Genomic DNA, 11,150 nt, shown 5'->3' with positions numbered 1-11,150 from the left:
CTACCCCTGGCGGTAGTACCGTTGTGGTCCTGGCGGTAGTACCGCTCCCCCTGGCGGTAGTACCATTGGGGTCCTAGCGGTAGTACCGCCAGGCTGGCGGTAGTACCGCTAGGGAGTTGACTTTCAGATCTGAATATATAGAAATCCACAAAAACTGCTAGATTTGATTCAGGAGATCCACGGCTAATACATAAACTCACTACAAGAAACACCATAGCCCTAACACATGGGGACCTCGAGATCATCTAGATGGAGACATGCCTAGTCACAGGGATTCAAGTTTTAGATCAAATCCATAAGAAGTATGATAAGAACTACTCGATCTAAAACATGGAGAACTAGGGCATGTCAAAATAAATGCAATGAATCATAAAACCTAAACTCCCCTAAGATATCTCCTTTGTTCCATCCAAAAACTAAGCACAAATAATAGCCATGGATCCAAATCACCAAGCTCCTAACCCTAGAACAAGAAAACACCAACCAAGAGAAGAAGGAGAGGAGCTTTACCGGCGTCCATGGCACTTGACGGAGGAAGGAGGAGGGGAGCAAACCCTCCAACTCAAGGGAGAGAAGGGGCTCCGCAGAGATAGATCCAAACGGGGGGAGTTCGGAGTAGAGGAAGGGAGAGCCACGAGGAAGTAGAAATAGGGCAAGAAAAAACGGGCTCCCCCTCCTTTATATAGTCCAAGGGGTACGGGCCCAGCGGTAGTACCGCTCACCCTGGCGGTAGTACCGCCGGGTTCCTAGCGGTAGTACCGCTCCCCTTGAGACAGCCCTAAAAAGCCCTAGTCAAGTCGTGATAGGCTGGGGTCCTGGCGGTAGTACCGCTACCCCGGACGGTAGTACCGCTGGGGTCCTGGCGATAGTACCGCCAACCCTGGCGGTAGTACCGCTGGGGTCTTGGTGGTAGTACCGCTCAAGAAGGCACAACGAGACATAGGAACTTGTGGAAATGAAGTGGGCAACGACTAGTCAGTAAAAAAAGGATAACACCAGCAAGATATACTGACTAGTCATTTTGTAACCTTTCTTCCATATGAGAGAAAGGTGGGGGCGGTGGCCGAGGCCACCTATGTTTGAGACAAAGGTATGACACCGCGAAGAATTATCCTTGGGTTCATGACCAACGCTCGTCTTTGAAGCACAAGTGCCGTTGAATAATGGCCAAAGTGAAAGACTTGATCGATTTATGCATAATGGGGGGGAGGGAAAGTTCATTGAGAGAACAACACTCCCCCTATGTCCATGCCTACGCCTAGAACTGGATCTCATGCAGAGTGAGGTGCAAAGTGCCTAGTTTCAATCCACATTACTTGAACCAATGAAATTTAGATCATGCCTTAACTCCCGGGACCTTGCTTCATCTAGGGGCTTAGTGAAAATATCTGCAAGTTGCTCTTCCGTGTTGATGAAGTGAACCTCAATATCACCTTGCTTAATATGTTCACAAATGAAGTGATGGCGAATATCAATGTGCTTGGTCTTTCTATGTTGCACCGGGTTGAGGGAAATCTTGATAGCACTTTGATTGTCACATAGAAGAGGCACTTTGTCACAAGTGACGCCATAATCCTTTAAAGTTTGCCTCATCCATAGCAACTGTGCACAACAACTTGCAGCTGCCACATACTCAGCTTCGGTGGAAGATAGTGAGACACAATTCTGCTTCTTTGAAGACCAACTTACCAGTGAACGACCAAGGAATTGGCATCCTCCAGAAGTTGACTTCCTCTCCACACAGTCTCCTGCCCAATCTGAGTCAGAATAGCCCACTAGGTTGAGATTTGCTCCTTTGGGATACCATAGACCAAAGTTTGGGGTATGAGCCAAATATCGAAAGATTCGCTTAACAGACATGAAATGACTCTCTTTTGGTGCAGATTGAAACCGTGCAGAAATCCCCACAACTCAACATAATATCCGGTCTAGATGCACAAAGGTAAAGAAGGGATCCAATCGTGGAGCGATGTACCTTTTGATCCACTGCTTTTACCATTGGGATCACTGTCAAGCTTGCATCTTGTTGGCATGGGAAACTTGACCAGCTTGACATCCTCTAGCTCGAACCTCTTGAGCATGTCTTGAGTGTACTTGTCTTGTTTGATGAAGGTCCCTTCTAAGCCTTGTTTAATCTCGAATCCGAGGAAGAACTTCAACTCACCCATCATAGACATCTCAAATTTCTCGGTCATTAGTGCAGCAAATTCTTCATTGAAAGATTTGTTAGGGGAACCAAAAATGATATCATGAACATATAGTTGGCATATGAACAAATCCCCTTTGACCCTCTTAGTAAAAAGAGTGGGATCTATCTTCCCAATTTCAAACCCACGATCTTGTAACAACTCAGTAAGGTACTCATACCACGCACGTGGGGCTTGTTTAAGGCCATAGAGTGCCTTATTAAGTTTGTACACATGATTGGGGAGCTTGGGATGTTCGAACCCTGGGGGTTGTTTGACATAGACCAACTCATTTAAAGGACCATTAAGAAAAGCACTTTTCACATCCATTTTTTGTAATCTGAAATTATGATGAGAAGCAAATGCAAGCAGCATGTGAATAGATTCTAGACGAGCAACAGGGGCAAAGGTTTCACCATAGTCGATACCCTCGACTTGGGAATAGCCTTGTTTCGAATCACAATCCCATTGGCATCTTGCTTGTTTTTGAAGATCCATTTGGTTCCGATGACATTATGTTCCTCCTTTGGTCTTGGCACTAAATTCCAGACTTGATTACGCTCGAAGTTGTTGAGTTCTTCATGCATGGCCATAAGACAATCCTCATCATCGAGCGCCTCTTGTACCTGTTGAGGTTCACAATACGAAACAAACACATGATGCTCACAATAATTCCAAATTTGTTGACGAGTGGATACTCCCCTTTTCAAACTGCCAAGCACATTCTTCACAGGATGTGACTTGACTCTTAGCTTGTTCGCAATCTTGGCTGCGCGACGCTCCAACAGTTCTGCATTGGATAACTGGGGAGCATCGACTTGATTACTTTGCTTGCCCTTGCGATTTGAACCTTCCTTGGCACCAGTAGCCCTCTTAGGCGCTGCAGAAGGGAATTGAGAGACAGCATCCTGATCAACTTGATTTTCGACTTGAGCAGGTTCACTGGTTTGTCCTTGTTCTTGTGGTTGCTCTTGGTCTTGATCTTGTGCTTCTATTTGGTCTGGATCTTGTAGTTGCACTTGATCTTGATCTTGAGCAGGTTCAGAACCTTGGGTAAGCGCTTGTACATCTTAGGACACATCACCATCTTTGAGCAATTGATCTTGTCCTTGAGCTTGTTCAACTGGTTGAGGGTCTTCTCTTTGTTCATCGGAAGCGTGTGGGGCTTGTGAGGATGATGGCTCCACTTGAGTAGAGCATTGTCCTTCTCCTTCGTCCACAAGGGGTTCCTCAATGGGGAGTATTTGACCAATCCCCATTCTTCTTATGGCTTGGGGAGGAATTTCATCATCTACATCACAAGGACCACTTTGCTCCACTTGGGAGCCATTATTTTCATCAAACTCCACGTTACATGTCTCCTCAATGAGCCCGGTGGACTTGTTGAGGACACGGTAAGCATGAGAGTTTGTAGCATAACCAACAAAGATGCCCTCTTGTGCTCTAGAATCAAATTTAGCTAAACGTGCACCTTTCTTGAGAATGAAACACTTACAACCGAATACCCGGAAGTACTTGAGATTGGGTTTGTTTCTGGTGAGAATCTCATATGGGGTCTTGTTCAAGCCTTTGCGGATATAGAGCCGATTGGACGCATGACATGTTGTGTTGATGGCTTCAGCCCAAAAGTTATATGGAGATTTGAATTCTGCCATCATTGTTCTTGCAGCATCCATCAATGTCCGGTTCTTCCTTTTACGCCACACCATTTTGTTGAGGGGTATATGGTGCTGAATATTGATGTTTTATTCCCTCATCACCTAGAAACTCATCCAAGGTGTAGTTCTTGAACTCGGTGTCGTTGTCACTTCTAATCATCAAAATATTTGCTTCATGTTGACGTTGAGCTTCATTAGCAAAGTTGATGACAGTATGTTGAGTCTCACTCTTCCTCTTGAAGAAATATACGCAGGTGTATCTTGAGTAGTCATCAACAATCACCAAGCAGTACTTTCTGCCCCCAAGACTATCAAATGATGGAGGACCGAAGAGATCCATATGAAGGAGCTCCAACGGCCTCTTAGTGTAAATGAGAGTCGTTGGACGATGAGCGGTTTCATGAATTTTCCTTCAATGCACGCACTTCAAGCACGATCTCTGGCAAAACTCACATTCGTTAGTCCACGAATATGGTCCCCTTTGAGGAGACTTTGCAAAGATCTCATATTGACATGAGCTAGTCGGCGATGCCAAAGCCAGCCCACATCAACTTTAGCCATTAGACAAGTCGCAGTCTTAGTGGGTCGCTTTGAAAAGTTCACCACATAGAGATCATTTTCGACATATCCAACATAGGCTACTTTAAGAGTCTTGCTCCACAAAAGGACCACAGTATCAAGATTAAAGAATGTGGAAAACCCCATAATTGCAAGTTAACGAACGAAAGTAAATTGTAAGCAAGGGACTCGACAAGCATGACCTTCTCAATAGATAACTCTTGAGAGATGACCACCTTACCAAATCCCAATACATTTGACGATGATGCATCGGCGAATTGGACATGGGTGGGCATTGATGGAGAAGGATGCACATCCACCACTAAGTCCTTGCTTCCGGTCATATGATTTGTTTCTCCACTATCGAGCAACCATGACACCCCACCGGAAGCAAACTCCTGCAATAGAACAAGGCTTGGTTTTAGGTACCCTTTTTTGAATGGGTCCTTTAATGTTAGAGACAAGGGTCTTAGGAACCCAAATAGCCCATTCAATGGACTCATAGTAAGAACCAACAAATCTGGCATAAACATGCCCATCACCAGCACGACATAAAACATAGGAAGGATTGAGTTTGCCGGCTGTGTTGGTAGGAATGATTTTGCCCTTCCTGACGCTACCATTGTCCACCTTGTTCCTGTTCACCTCCTGAGTCCCTTCTCCCTATTTGACAAAGATGTCCATGAGGGTAGGGGGTCATTTGTTCCTGTTCTTCCTTTTTTCTTTTTGACTTGGATGTAAGTCCAAGTCCCTCCTTTCCTACCACACCCTTTTGATTTCTCAAGAGGTCGTTCAGGTTCTTCACGCCTTGGATGCATGACACAAGGCCCTTCTCAAGTTTCTCCTTCAACTTGGCATTTTCCTCCACAAGATGTACATGCTCACAACAAGGGTTAGTTGTACAAGCATTATCAATTAAAACGAAAGGAGGACACGTAGAGATTTCCTTGATAAGCTTTGCTTGGAGTTGATCATGAGACTCTTTCAGGGAGAAATGAGCACCTTTCAAGACCTTGTGAGCCTTGTCAAGTGTGTCAAACTCCACTTTGAGCCTGTCATGGCCAACCCCAAGAGTAAGAACAGTAGCATGATCTAGTTTCTTTTGCACTTTAGCGCAGTCATCGTTGTATGACTCCTCAAGAGCCAAACGAAGAGTGCGCTCCTTTTCTAGTGCAATGGATAGTTCAGCAATCTCATCGGCATAGTCACGACTATTGTTGGAATTATGCCCTAGAGGCAATAATAAATATAGTTATTATTATAATTCATGTATCAAGATAATCGTTTATTATCCATGCTATAATTGTATTGAATGAAGACTCGTTTACATGTGTGGATACATAGACAAAACACCATCCCTAGCAAGCCTCTAGTTGGCTAGCCAGTTGATCAAAGATAGTCAGTGTCTTCTGATTATGAACAAGGTGTTGTTGCTTGATAACTGGATCACGTCATTAGGAGAATCACGTGATGGACTAGACCCAAACTAATAGACGTAGCATGTTGATCGTGTCATTTTGTTGCTACTGTTTTCTGCGTGTCAAGTATTTATTCCTATGACCATGAGATCATATAACTCACTGACACCGGAGGAATGCTTTGTGTGTATCAAACGTCGCAACGTAACTGGGTGACTATAAAGATGCTCTACAGGTATCTCCGAAGGTGTTAGTTGAGTTAGTATGGATCAAGACTGGGATTTGTCACTCCGTGTGACGGAGAGGTATCTCGGGGCCCACTCGGTAATACAACATCACACACAAGCCTTGCAAGCAATGTGACTTAGTGTAAGTTGCGGGATCTTGTATTACGGAACGAGTAAAGAGACTTGTCGGTAAACGAGATTGAAATAGGTATGCGGATACTGACGATCGAATCTCGGGCAAGTAACATACCGAAGGCAAAGGGAATGACATACGGGATTATATGAATCCTTGGCACTGAGGTTCAAACGATAAGATCTTCGTAGAATATGTAGGATCCAATATGGGCATCCAGGTCCCGCTATTGGATATTGACCAAGGAGTCTCTCGGGTCATGTCTACATAGTTCTCGAACCCGCAGGGTCTGCACACTTAAGGTTCGACGTTGTTTTATGCGTATTTGAGTTATATGGTTGGTTACCGAATGTTGTTCGGAGTCCCGGATGAGATCACGGACGTCACGAGGGTTTCCGGAATGGTCCGGAAACGAAGATTGATATATAGGATGACCTCATTTGATTACGGGAAGGTTTTTGGAGTTACCGGGAATGTACCGGGAATGACGAATGGGTTCCGGGAGTTCACCGGGGGGGCAACCCACCCCGGGGAAGCCCATAGGCCTTGAGGGTGGCGCACCAGCCCTTAGTGGGCTGGTGGGGCAGCCCAAAAGGGCCCTATGCGCCTAGGAAAGAAAATCAAAGAGAAAGAAAAAAAAGGAGGAGGTGGGAAGGGAAGGAAGGACTCCCACCCACCAAACCAAGTCCAACTCGGTTTGGGGGGGGAGCCTTCCCCCTTGGACTCGGCCGACCCCCTTGGGGCTCCTTGAGCCTCAAGGCAAGGTCCCCTCCCTCCCACCTATATATACGGAGGTTTTAGGGCTGATTTGAGACGACTTTTCCACGGCAGCCCGACCACATACCTCCACGGTTTTTCCTCTAGATCGCGTTTCTGCGGAGCTCGGGCGGAGCCCTGCTGAGACAAGGTCATCACCAACCTCCGGAGCGCCGTCACGCTGCCGGAGAACTCTTCTACCTCTCCGTCTCTCTTGCTGGATCAAGAAGGCCGAGATCATCGTCGAGCTGTACGTGTGCTGAACGCGGAGGTGCCGTCCGTTCGGTACTAGATCGTGGGACTGATCGCGGGATTGTTCGCGGGGCGGATTGAGGGACGTGAGGACGTTCCACTACATCAACCGCATTCCCTAACGCTTCTACTGTACGGTCTACAAGGGTACGTAGATCACTCATCCCCTCTCGTAGATGGACATCACCATGATAGGTCTTCGTGCGCGTAGGAAAATTTTTGTTTCCCATGCGACGTTCCCCAACAACTATGTCCTTGAAGCTCGGAGATGGTCTCCTCATGAGACTCGATGAGGTCATTAGCCTCACCCAGTTGTTCCAAGAGAGCAACAAAGTGCTTCTTGGGTTGTCCCTTGATCGTGCACTGAAATTTGTCAAGATCATGATCATTAAGTTCCACAACATCACTATCATCAACACAATTCAACAATGAAGGAGCAGTAGTGATGTTGGTCTTAATGATGGGGGTTACCTGATCGATACCTTTGGCCATGAGGCACTTGGCGATGTGGTTATCATTGGGGGCGTTGAAGAGAGACACGTTCTTGGGAGAAGGGGTGGCAATGGCGACAGTTGCAGTTGCCACTATATCGTCATCGTCATCATCATCGGAGGGGTACTCTTCAAGTGCCACCATACCCTTTGGGTGGGGTTTCTTCACAAAGTTGTTCTTGTTTGGGAAAGACTTGGTTTTGTCTTTGCGAATGAGCTTGCCCCTGTTGTCTTCCCTCTTCTCATAGGGACATTCTGCCACGAAGTGACTCACATTACCACAGTTATAGCATGTCCTCACTCGTTGCTTGGATTTGAACCCACTTGAGTTGTTCTTGGTGAAGTTGGGTCTTGAGTTCCTCTTGTTGCCCCAGAATTGCCTTGACGCAAGAGCCATGTGCTCGTGATAAGCATACTTAGTGTCTTCGGGGCAGCTCTCCTCTTCCTCATCCTCTTCTTCTTCTTCAGAAGCAGATTTTGCCTTTAAATCAAGGTTGGGTGAAGGTGTCTTTGAACGAACTCGAGCAAGTGCATTGTCAGTTGTCTCGTTCATGATTGACATTGCAATGAATTCATCCAACACCTCACTGGAAGACAAGGAGTGGAAATCTGGTCGTTGGCGAATGACGGATGACATGGCTTTGTTGAAAGGCATGATGGCTTGAGAAACTTGCGCTTGACCCATGTATCATCCACATCCTTGCTCCCATGATCCTTGAGAGACACAGCAATAGCAGTCACCCTTCGATAGAGATCACGAGGGTCCTCATCTTCCTTCATCACAAACTCATCGGCCTTATCAAGTACCACTTCATAGTTGGACCGTTGAATGCTTGAGCTTCCCTTGTACAACACCATAATGTGCTCCCAATAGTCCTTAGCCAGAGTGAAGGGGCGCAAGTGAGGAAGATCTTTAGGAGGTACTGCGGACTGGAGAATAAACAATGCGGAGTGATTATATTGATTGTCCGCTTCTTCTCTTGGAGTGAGGTTGCTTGGGTCATGGGGATAGTAGCCTTGCTCGATGATTCTTCATAAATTTGTTGAGCTGTGATTCAAATGAGGCTTAATAGAAAATATCCAGTTAGCAAAATCACCCTTTACAAGCTTAGGAGGAGGACCAACAGGGTTAAGACGCGGTGTGGGAACAGGTCCTCCATAGACCATGGGAGGTGGAACTGAGGCATAAGTTCCAGTCCCATCATTTTCGAGAGGAGGAGAAGGTTGCATACCTTTAGCCATTTCCTTAGAGGATTTGGCCTCTGAATCTGTGTTGGCGGGTTTAACCACCAACGCCGGTTCGGGAGAACCTTTAATTCTCTCAATTAACTCTTTAAGCATGGTCTTGACTTCGTTCGTCAAGGACGTCTTGAGGGCCGCCATAGCCGTATTCAAGTCGTCCCTTGTGACCGAAGTCAAGGCCATGGCCTCGGGTTGCCCACGGGGAACTCCCTCATCATCTTCCATACTCTTCGGGTGGTGAAACCCTTAATAAAGAGACGTGGCTCTAATACCAATTGAAATGATCGATATGGTTGACTAGAGGGGGGTGAATAGGCAACGACCACTTTTTAATTTATCTTAGCAAGTTAGGGTTAGCAACATAAAGGTTCTCTAAAATGACAACAAGGAGGTGAACCTATATGATGCTACCAACTAAAAGTACTAAGTCAAGCAAGAGATAGTCAATAACAAAAGCATACACAATGTAAAGGTTAGAGATAACCTCAAGTGGAACCAATGAAGACGAGGATGTGTTACCGAAGTTCCTTCCCTTTGACAGGAAGTACGTCTCCGTTGGAGCGGTGTGGAGGCACAATGCTACCCAATAAGCCACTAGGTCCACCGTATTCTCCTCACGCCCTCACACAATGCAAGGTACCGTGATTCCACTATAGGTGTCCTTGAAGGCGGCGATCGAAACAAGGTTGGGGCAAACTCCACACAAAGCTTGGAGGCTCCCAACAAGACCACGGAGCTTCACCACAATGGAATGTGGCTCCGAGGTGACCTCAACCATCTAGGGTGCTCAAACACCTAAGAGTAACAAGATCCGCAATGGATTAGTGTGGGGAATCAATTTTATCTTGGTGGAAGTGTAGATCTAGGCCTTCTCAACCAATCCCTAGGAAATCAACAAGTTTGATTGGCTAGGGAGAGAGATCGGCCACTTTTGAGCTTAGGGTGCAACAATGGAGCTTGGGAGGGTCAAAGGTAGAGTTCTTGAGCAATAAGAACCCTTTATATAGTGGGGGGGATCGAACCGTCTTCCCACTCACAGCACGAGCCCAGCGGTACTACCGCTGTCGGCAGCGGTACTACCGCTGCCACTCCAACGGTACTACCGCTGGCTGCAGCGGTACTACGCTAGCACTCCAGCGGTACTACCGCTGGCTGCAGCGGTACTACCGTTGATCCCATGGTAGTGCAAAGACACTACCGGGCCTACCACCGCCAAGAAAGTCTTCGCAAAAAGTCCAACGAAGTAGAGCCGCCAGGAAGGCGGTACTAAAGTCCTCGAGCGGTACTACCGCTGACCAGGGGTGGTACTACCGCCGGGGCTAGCGGTACTACCGCTGGGCCTCAGCGGTACTACCGCTGACCAGGGGTGGTACTACCGCCGGGGCTAGCGGTACTACCGCTGGGCCTCAGCGGTACTACCGCTAGGGGACCTTTTTGCAAGATGAGATAAACAAGAGATGGCAACAGCTCCAAAGTTGCCGGGAAAAGGGGATGGAGATAAAGTGTACGCGTGCAAAATTGATTCCACCCAAACCTTTCCACTACGGATCCCCTCTTAATAGTACGGCGTTCCTACGACTCAAAGACCAAGAGAATCGTAGAGGACACCGTGCTTCTGTTCCACGGAGGGTGCCGAATTGTCTTGTGTCGTTGACATGTATTATCTGAAAGCTTAATGCACACGATTAGTCCTTTACGGTACTGTCATCAATCACCAAAATTACTTAGGCATAAATGTGCCCTAACACGTGCGCATCACTTCACCATCGGCAAGTCTCCGTTTGAAGTGGTCTACGGCTTCAACCCGCTGTCCCCATTGGATATTCTACCACTACACTGTTCAAGATATCCCCCGATATGCCGATAAATCGGCCTATTTATCGCTTATCGATGTCTGACCGATAAGATAAATCGACCAATAAATTGGCCGATATGCTGATAAATCGAGAGATTTACCCCTTATCATGGGTGGACCGATAACTTCCCGGTAAGCGATATCCCCAACATTGACCAATACCACTCCAAGAGCGTGCGAACATGGACACAAGTGAAAGGGAAAGCTCCATCAAGAAGATGCATGATGATACAAGGCGCACGATCGAATGTCAAGTGGAACAAGTTGCCGCCAAGCACAACATCAACAAGCACCCCATGGTGTTCAAGACCGGTGATCTTGTGTGGCTCCACCTTCGCAATGATCGATATCCAAACGTGTGAAAGTACAAGATA

Source organism: Hordeum vulgare, chromosome 1H, assembly GCF_904849725.1.
Source record: "Hordeum vulgare subsp. vulgare chromosome 1H, MorexV3_pseudomolecules_assembly, whole genome shotgun sequence".
In the NCBI taxonomy this organism is placed as follows: domain Eukaryota; kingdom Viridiplantae; phylum Streptophyta; class Magnoliopsida; order Poales; family Poaceae; genus Hordeum; species Hordeum vulgare.
Note: the sequence above shows the minus strand (reverse complement) of the source record.